The 8588-nt window shown below is 42.1% G+C and overlaps 1 pseudogene; it reads right to left on the bottom strand.

The window, feature by feature from the left end:
• Window positions 1–5550: 5550 nt before the first annotated feature.
• LOC105071678 (RAB6A-GEF complex partner protein 2 pseudogene) lies at window positions 5551–6980 on the bottom strand (annotated as a pseudogene).
• Window positions 6981–8588: the final 1608 nt, after the last annotated feature.

The raw sequence follows: 8588 nt of genomic DNA on the forward strand, positions 1-8588 counted from the left end.
TCTTAATGGGCCTCACAAACCCATACACAGCATCACACACACTGTCACACACACACATATACACAAACACACACCATCACACATATAGACTCATACACTCATATACCAACTCACACCCTCACACACAGAATCACCACACACACACACTCACACACTCATACACTCCACTCCCATCACATGTGCACACCACACACATGGCTTTTATACCTTTGTATACCTTTCTTTCCTTGCCTGGAAAATACCTCCTACTCCTTTACCTGGTGAAGTCTATTCATCCTTTAGGACCCATCTCAAAAGTGACATCCACTCAGATCTCTTTACTTCAGTAAGCTCTGTTTCCCCAGCACTCTTAACATACTTCTTTTGGAGTACTGTGTTATGATCCATGTGTTTGTCTTTCCCAGGAAATTGTAAATTCCTTCCAAGTGGGGATAATTTATCCACCTCTTTAATCTCAAGATATATATATATATATATGTATATATACACACACACACACACACACATACACACAAACCACAGTGATGGGCACAAAGGTGCATGAGTGATGTTCAATGAATACATTCCTTTTAAGAGCTTCGAAAGAGTGATTAATATTCATAACATCTTTTCATTTAGTTCTTATTTTATCTTACATTCATTATTTTTATATTTTTTCTTTATTTTGAATACAAAAATACTAAAAGCTTTGAAAAATTCAAATGATACAGAAGCATATAAAATGTGACAATCCTTCCCCCTTATTCTTAATGTACAAGTTATTAAACACTTGCATTTCTTTTTTTATTGAAGTATAGTAGATTTATGATGTGTTAATTTCTGGCATAAAGCATAATGATTCATATATATATATACACACATGCCTTTTCATATTTTTTCATTATAAGCTATTACAAGGTATTGAATATAGTTCCCTGTGCTGTACAGTAGGACCTTGTTGTTTATCTATTTTACTGACAGTAGTTAGCATCTGCAAACCCAGAACTCCCAATTTATCCCTTGCCACCTCCTTTTCTCTTGATAACCATAAGTTTATTTTCTATGTCTATGAGTCTGTCTCTGTTTTGTAAATAAGTTCATTTGTGTCCTTTTATAAGATTCCACATATAAGTGCTATCATACGGTATTTTTCTTTCTCTTTCTGGCTTCACTTAGTGTGACCATCTCCAGGTCCATCCCTGTTGCTGCAGATGGCGTTATTTCATTCCTTTTTATGGCTGAGTAGTAGTCCATTGTGCATATATTGCATTTCTTCTTGCCCTTTGTTTTATCACATGTTCCTAACTAGACAACATGCAGGGATCCTGTCATGTACATCTATATATGCTAATAATGCCTAATGCAGAGTTGTACACACAAGTGCCCAACAAATATGGAGCAAATGAATACATACTAGTTTGGTTTATTTTTTAATTCCGTTAAATAAATTGCTTCACTAATCTTCACAGTAGCCTTTTGTAATTACTGTTCTAATCCTTATTTTACAGAGAAAGAAAGCTCAGCTCCAAGAGGTTATATGACTTGGCCAGATCAGACAGGGAAAGAGTGATGGGGTCCAGATTCAAACCCAGACCTCCTTCATTTTATGGCCTCTGCTCTTTCCACTCTACCTCCTAGGTGGATTTGTGGGCACCTAGAGACAGAGCATCTAACTCAGATTTCTGTGCCCAATACTTGCTCAGAGCTAAGACTATGGAGCCCTTAACCCACACCTTCACAGGTGGCATTATCCTTTTACAGGTGAGAAAGGGAGACACATGTAAGACGTTAATGTGACCTGGCTGAGCGCCTCAAGCAAGGAAGAAGTAGAAGGTATTGAACCCAGAACTTGGGCCCAAAGCTCATTCCCTCTTCTTTGATGTAGGAATTGATTCCAGAAAGAAACAGGGAAACTTCTACTTTCATGTTAGTACGTGACTCAGTGAGATGGAAGAAGTCTGGCTGGAGGGGCTGCTTCCTAAAAAGGGGCGGGGCTTTGCTGGCACTATGTCTGAGGACTTCAGCACTGGCAGGGTCCACATTTCCTGGGACTGTTGCCTTAGAAACTCCTTTCATCCCCCGCTCTGCTCATCTGCATGTCTGAAGCCTTCTTGAACTAGAACCATGGATGGAGTTACTTGCTTGAGACCTTGGTGAGCAACTGTGGACATAGTTTGTGGTTCCGTGGTTTCGTAGGTATGCTACAAAACCTAATGGAGTGGTTTGAAACGTTGGTGTGGGGATATTTTGTCAGTGAGGCAGTAGGGGCTGGAGGCCTCCAGAGCTCGGCATTGGTAGCACCTGGCTCCAGGTGGGATACAGCTCTTGCTAGTGAATGCTTGATGTATGTCGGGCACTGGGCTGGGCGTACTGCCTGTATTCTCTCACTCAGTCCTTCTAACAGTCCTAGGAGTGGCGTTACAATCCTCACCTAGAACAGTGCCTGGTCAATAAAAAATATAAAAAAAAAATTTGCTGAGTTTTTAATGAATGGAGGAGGAAATCATGGATGGGAGACACTGAGTCCTAGCTGGTGCATTTCACTAGGGTCTGAACTCAAGTCATTCTGACTCTGGAGGCTGCACTCTTTCACCGCACTGTGCTTCTTCTGCACTGAAAATCCTGACCGGGTGACGGTGCGTAGAACTTGAGCTTGTAGATCCTTTTATCCCACTGCCTTGTTTAAGAGAGGCAAAAATTGCCTACGAGAAAAGGTGCTGCTCTGAGCACTTTAGATGGATTTATCTTCACATTTGACAGATAAGGAATATGAGAGGCAGTGAAGTGGTAGAAATGGGATTTGAGCACTGGTAGTCTGTGCTCTTTGCTATTCAAGTTGATGAGATTCTGGGACCTGTTTAAGATCCTGGAGTTACTTGGCAGTAGAACCGTTGCCATCATCATCATCATTGTCATCACCACCTTTGTCATTATCACTGTCACTGTTGCTGCCTTCATAGCAATGATCTCTACTGAGTCCAATTTTGTGCTGATGGGCACTTTTCATAGTAATCCCGTTAATTCTCAAACAAGCTCATGTTCCTCTAGAAGGAAGCTGAGGCACAATGAGCTTAAATAAGTGCTGAGATTTTCGTGGCCAGTCAGTGCAGAACTGGGGTTGTGACCCTTCGTGTTTGATCTTATCTGTTCTCATTTTCATTCTCCAGACTCTTTTTTTTTTTCACTGATCCTCGTTGCTGTTCTTAAAACCCAGCAAAGCACAAAATGATGAAATTTTTCTTGGCTGGCTCTTCATTGTTAGCCCAATGCTCAGAGGATCACTGTCCAAAAAGACACAGGCTTTACCCTTCAGGGACCTGAGTTTTTCCTCCTGTTTTGCCATCAGGTGGACGAGGGGTTACCTGAGGGTTCCTGTGTGTCTTTCAATTCCCTGGAAATGGAATAACAATGTTACCTGCCATGTTTCCTAATATGGTGATGGGAATAGGAAAGTTGGGGCTCTTGTGAGTTTACCTTCCACTTAGAGAACAAGAAGCATCTTGTGAAAGAGAGAAGGGAGTATTTTTCAGGTTGAAAACGGCTACCTTGGGCTGCTCTATGACACTGATTAGCTTGAGCCGAAAAAACGACCATCACTCAGGCTCTTTGGTGACAGTGGAGGAATCCTACACAGTTAGTATGTACACTTGTGACTTAAAACAGCCATACTGTGGATGACAAGAGACCCAGTGACATCAGACACACTTTCAATTTATCTAGCAGAGCACATGCAGTTCCTGTCTCAAAGGGGGCAGAATTAAATAAGAATGAATACCAAATAAAGAATTCATTTGTATTCATAGGCTTTTAATAAATAAGAATCTTTTTTTTTTGAAATGAGCTCTGAGCCCTAGGTCTTGAGACTTCTTGTTTAATTAACATGCAGAATATGACTTCTTCTTGTTTCAAAATGACCATTTTTTTTTTTTTTGGAAGCTTGAGCTTAGATCTTTAGTGACATTTTTTCTGCAAGCAAATATTTACAGCCGAGTTGGAAACTGACGGGAAGGAGGGTTTAAAGTGAAAATGTTACCCAACTGAAGTTTACATCTGAGTGAAACACATGGTGTCACCATGGACAGAGTCCTAAGAACTCAAAATATTTGTCAATTTGTAAAACTTGAAGAAACCAAGCTGCTTTCGTTTGTTAATGTTAACTCTAAAAATCACATTTTTTTTTGTATATGCATTATGGTGGCCATTCCTACTTCTTACCTCTTTGGTTTTACTTTGGTCCCGGAACTGCAGCTGTTTGCATATTCTTTATCTTCTGTTCCAGATGAGATGGATGCCTGGTGGTAGCCCCACGTTTTCCACTGCCATGCTTCTGACTCTACAGTGAACACCCTCCTTTTTCAGATCTCCTCCCAGTCTAATAGAATCTTAAAGTCAAGTTCAGATACCATGTCCTGCATGAAGTCTTCTTAGTTAACTCCATGCAATATTGACCAGCACTGACATTGGTTGTTTTTCTCACTTTATGAATTTTTCAATCATATAAGTAAACCAAATTAATTGTAAAGAATGAGCAAGTATTGAAAAGTATAAGAAGCTAGTAAAAAGTCATTTGAAATTCCAGTTGTCTTGCTTATAATTTGGTGACCATCTTTTCATTTATCTCTTTAGACACGTATACTAAAAAATGTAGATATAATTTTACTGATTCTGCCTCATTATGCAAACCATTTTCTGTTTGTTTACCCTGGACAGCAATTTTTTTAATATAGCTTTTTGTTTATTTACTCTCCCTTGCCCTTCAAGCTAATCTAACAACCAGGATGCCTTCCATATCTTCCTCTAAGCTCCTTACAACATTTACACATATATGTCCACACACACACACACACACATATGTTCATACACACACATATGCAAATGTAAGGATTTTTGTTATTGGCTTAAAACATGAGATCATATATACATTCCTTGGCATATTGCTTTTTATCACTTTAAACACTAGAAAACTACCCCATTCTAGCTCTCCATCAGTCAGTTGGTATAGATATAAGTCACTCTTTTCAATGGCTGTATAAGTTTCAGTGGTATGAATATACCACAGATTTTTTTAACCACTTCTCTGCTGATGGGCACTTACTTTTGTTCCACTAATTTTTATAAACAATGCTGAAATAAGCATCCTGGTACATTTATCAGTATCTGTTGATGCTTTAAGTTTTATGAGTAGATCCCCAAACCTAACACTTCAGAGTCAAAGGACGTGTGCTTTTTAAAGTTGTAGTAGATGGCACCGTGTATCTTTCTGAAGAGAATATAGTAATTCCCTCACTTCCATTAGCATGGATGCAGCAACATTTCCTTATTTTATCTTTGCCAGCAGCACATACTATCATTCTCTTTTACTTTTGCTACCCTCATATGTAACGAGTGGTATCTCACTGCTATTTACTTTGTATTTTCTTTCTTTTTTTGTTGTTGTTAACCACTAGCAGCTGCCAATTTATTCTGAATAAATAAGTTAATATTACAGCTGAAAGCTGCCTCCCATTGTCTGTGCCATTGAACCCCAGGTGGAAGAAGTGGGCCCTACTAGAGTCCAGGTGCTGAGAGGTCTCAGCATCCTGAAGAAAGCAGTGCCAAGGTGGGCCAGTTTCGGATGGTTATGGTGCTGGGGCCTGGGGCTGCACACGAGCTGAGGGAAGGGCTTGCAGGCAGCCCCATGATGGGGAGGACCCGGCTGAAGGTTTCTGTGGGCATTTGCTCAGGCCCTGTCCAGGTGGCAGGCTTGGGCTCTTCCATGGGAGGTAGGAGCACCAAACCTGGTTCACTCAAAATGCCAATCCCACTGCAGGGACACAATGGCTGTGCAGAAACCTGGGGTGGAGCTGAGAGCGATGGGGAGGGAGAAGCTGGTTCTGGCTGTATGGAGGCAGGACTCCTGGCTCCGGGCATGAGTGACATGAGACACAGAGGGTCCACCCCTCTGCCCTGCGACGCCACTGGTACTCAGGCTGTACATGCTCCTCAATCTGTAAGCTTACTGAAAACTGCAAACAAGCTACAGTTCCTTCCCCTAAGTTTAAGGTCCCCACCACGTCCTCGCCAAGTCTATATACAGATTTGAAGCTGCCAAATGTCCCAACTTTTCCTCAGGCATCACTGATATTGTAGAGATGGAGGCTGTGGCAGGATGTGGCAGCCACGAGGTTCTCCCCAGCCACCTCAGCGAGCCATGAGCCTTCTTCCCACCTTCATCCTCCTCCAGAATGGACTGGATGGGGCTACAGCCTTATCCTGGAGAAGTTGGACATCTTGAAGGCTGATCAGCACAAGAACCCTCAGAGAGACCCTGAGTAAACTGATGGGTGAGTTGACAGGCTGGCAGCCACTGGTCAGTTAGACATACTTGACTGACTGACCCCAAAAGGAAGGTGGTCCCTCTATAGGATGCACTTGGCTGTTGGAGTATGATTTGGGCTCTCCAGGGTCTAGCCTCAGGTCACAGAACAGGATTTTTGGTGGAGTGGAAAGGATACACTGACCCCTCTCACCTTGGTGCGGTAGAAAGACAGTCTGGCCCTCAGGCTGGACATCTGGCTGACTGGAGTCTGGGGGAGGCAGTAGATTTGGGCACCGGCCCAGGCCAGAGCCTCACTGGACGCAGAAGTGGCTGTGGGAGGTAGGGGATTGGTGACGGTCACCACACGCTCCAGCACCTCCCCCGCCAGAAACACAGGACTTCTGCTGGCCCTGCTACCGCTTCAATCATGGCAGCCCCGGAACTGGATCTAGAAGAAAACAAGAGGTGTCAGAGGTCAGTACCACGGCAGCGAGGGATGTCTTGGCTCGCCTGGGGGTGAGGTCCGAGGAAGTGGGCGGTCAGCGCCACGGTGTCAGAGGGAAGTGTCCAGATCTGGGGTGAGGGAGGGCGGAAGGGGAGGTACGGTGGCAGCTGACGCAGCACTACCGAGGTGGAGGCCGTCGCTCTGGGGCCCAGCCCCCGCCCCCTGTATTTTCTTGATGCTGCCAATGAGGAGCGTCATTTCACATTCATGGGGCGTTTGGATTTGCTTCTGGCTGGATAGCTAATTCATTGTCTTTGCCCTTTTTTTGGATGGTTTTTCTTTTTCTTATCACTTTGTAAGGGTTTCTTTTATATTATAGATAGCAATCTTTTTTTCTTTTATCTACATTGCATCTGATTTTCCTTCCTTAGAGGCTTGAGCTGGTGTTATAATAACTTCTTTATTTATCTATGTCAAAACTAGACCAGGAGTTACCAGACAGCAGTGATGTGTCTGAGCCATTTTTAGGACATCACATCTAGAGCAAAGCCTGAGAAAGTGTAGGTTCAGAATGAATGGTTTTAACACTGACTACATGTATGATATCCAAGTGTATTCCGTTGAACATTGACTTGCATGAAATAATTTATAACTGTGGCACCACACAGAGGTATTTCAAATAAGCCAAGTTTCAACATGACCAATGTTTTGAAAATTTGTAAGTGAATTATATCCTTCCCTGCTTTTTAAAAATAGATCATGACTCAGGAATATCATTTTGAACATCAACAATTCTGTCAAGCTATATATTTGGTATTCCTAAGGGCTATTTAGAGATGCAGGACCACTTGCCTTTATAGATGAGTGGCTCTCAACCTGTGGAGGTATGAATTTTAAATTCTCCTTCTATTTTTCATACCTTTGTAGCCTCTTCCCTCACTGTTGAATTGCACTATCATGTCTTGCTACTGTCAGTTTTCCTGCCTCTAAAAGCAGTCTTCTTCCCTTTCTCTCCATCCTTGTGTTGGCTTTGGGCTAATATATTTCGGGAACCATGCTCACTGGAGACATGGCTCTGATAAGGGTCAATAATCACCACCCAAGTCCTGGCCAGGGTACCACTTCTATGAATAAAGTGCATCAGCCTCCAGTGAAAATATAAGTCAGCTTTTTGGGGTTTTTTTTTTGTTTTTATCTTTGTTTACAACTTTTCTGGAAAGCTGAGGTTTCTAGGTAAGTGATGGGCTGGCGTGCCATCTGAATTAATTAGGATATAAACCCAACTGCATGTAGCCAAGACACCAAATAAAGCAGTTTAAAATGTGTCTTTAAAATGGTAGAAATACATGCTCAGTCTTGTAAAAGTCTGAGTGCACAGGGCAGCTCCCAGCTGTGAAGTCATTCAGGGTCCAGCCTCCTTCCAGCTTGCTGTTCTCCATCCCTTGGACTTTGTTGACATCTTCACGATGGTACGTCACCACCTCCGCATTCAAGCTAGACGGCTGGGAGAGGGGAAAGAGGTCAGAGGAGGGCCTCCCTATTTCTTTTAAGGACACGGCTAGAAGTTGGACCCATAGTTTTTTTAGATCCTCGTTGGCCAGTGCGAAGTCAACTGGCCACTCCTAACAGAAGGGAGACTAAACAGCACTCTTTTATAACAAGTTTTTTAAAACTTATGTATATTTGCTTATTTACACCTAGATTTCTATTCTTTTTAAAAATTTACCCTGTGGCTTTTTTATTCTTATTTTTTATTGAATTGTAGTCGATTGACAATGTTAGTTTCAGGGGCACAGCAAAGCAATTCAGTTGTACATATATATATATATATATATATATATATATATATATATATATATATATATA

The sequence above is a fragment of the Camelus bactrianus genome, chromosome 13 (assembly GCF_048773025.1).
Source record: "Camelus bactrianus isolate YW-2024 breed Bactrian camel chromosome 13, ASM4877302v1, whole genome shotgun sequence".
In the NCBI taxonomy this organism is placed as follows: domain Eukaryota; kingdom Metazoa; phylum Chordata; class Mammalia; order Artiodactyla; family Camelidae; genus Camelus; species Camelus bactrianus.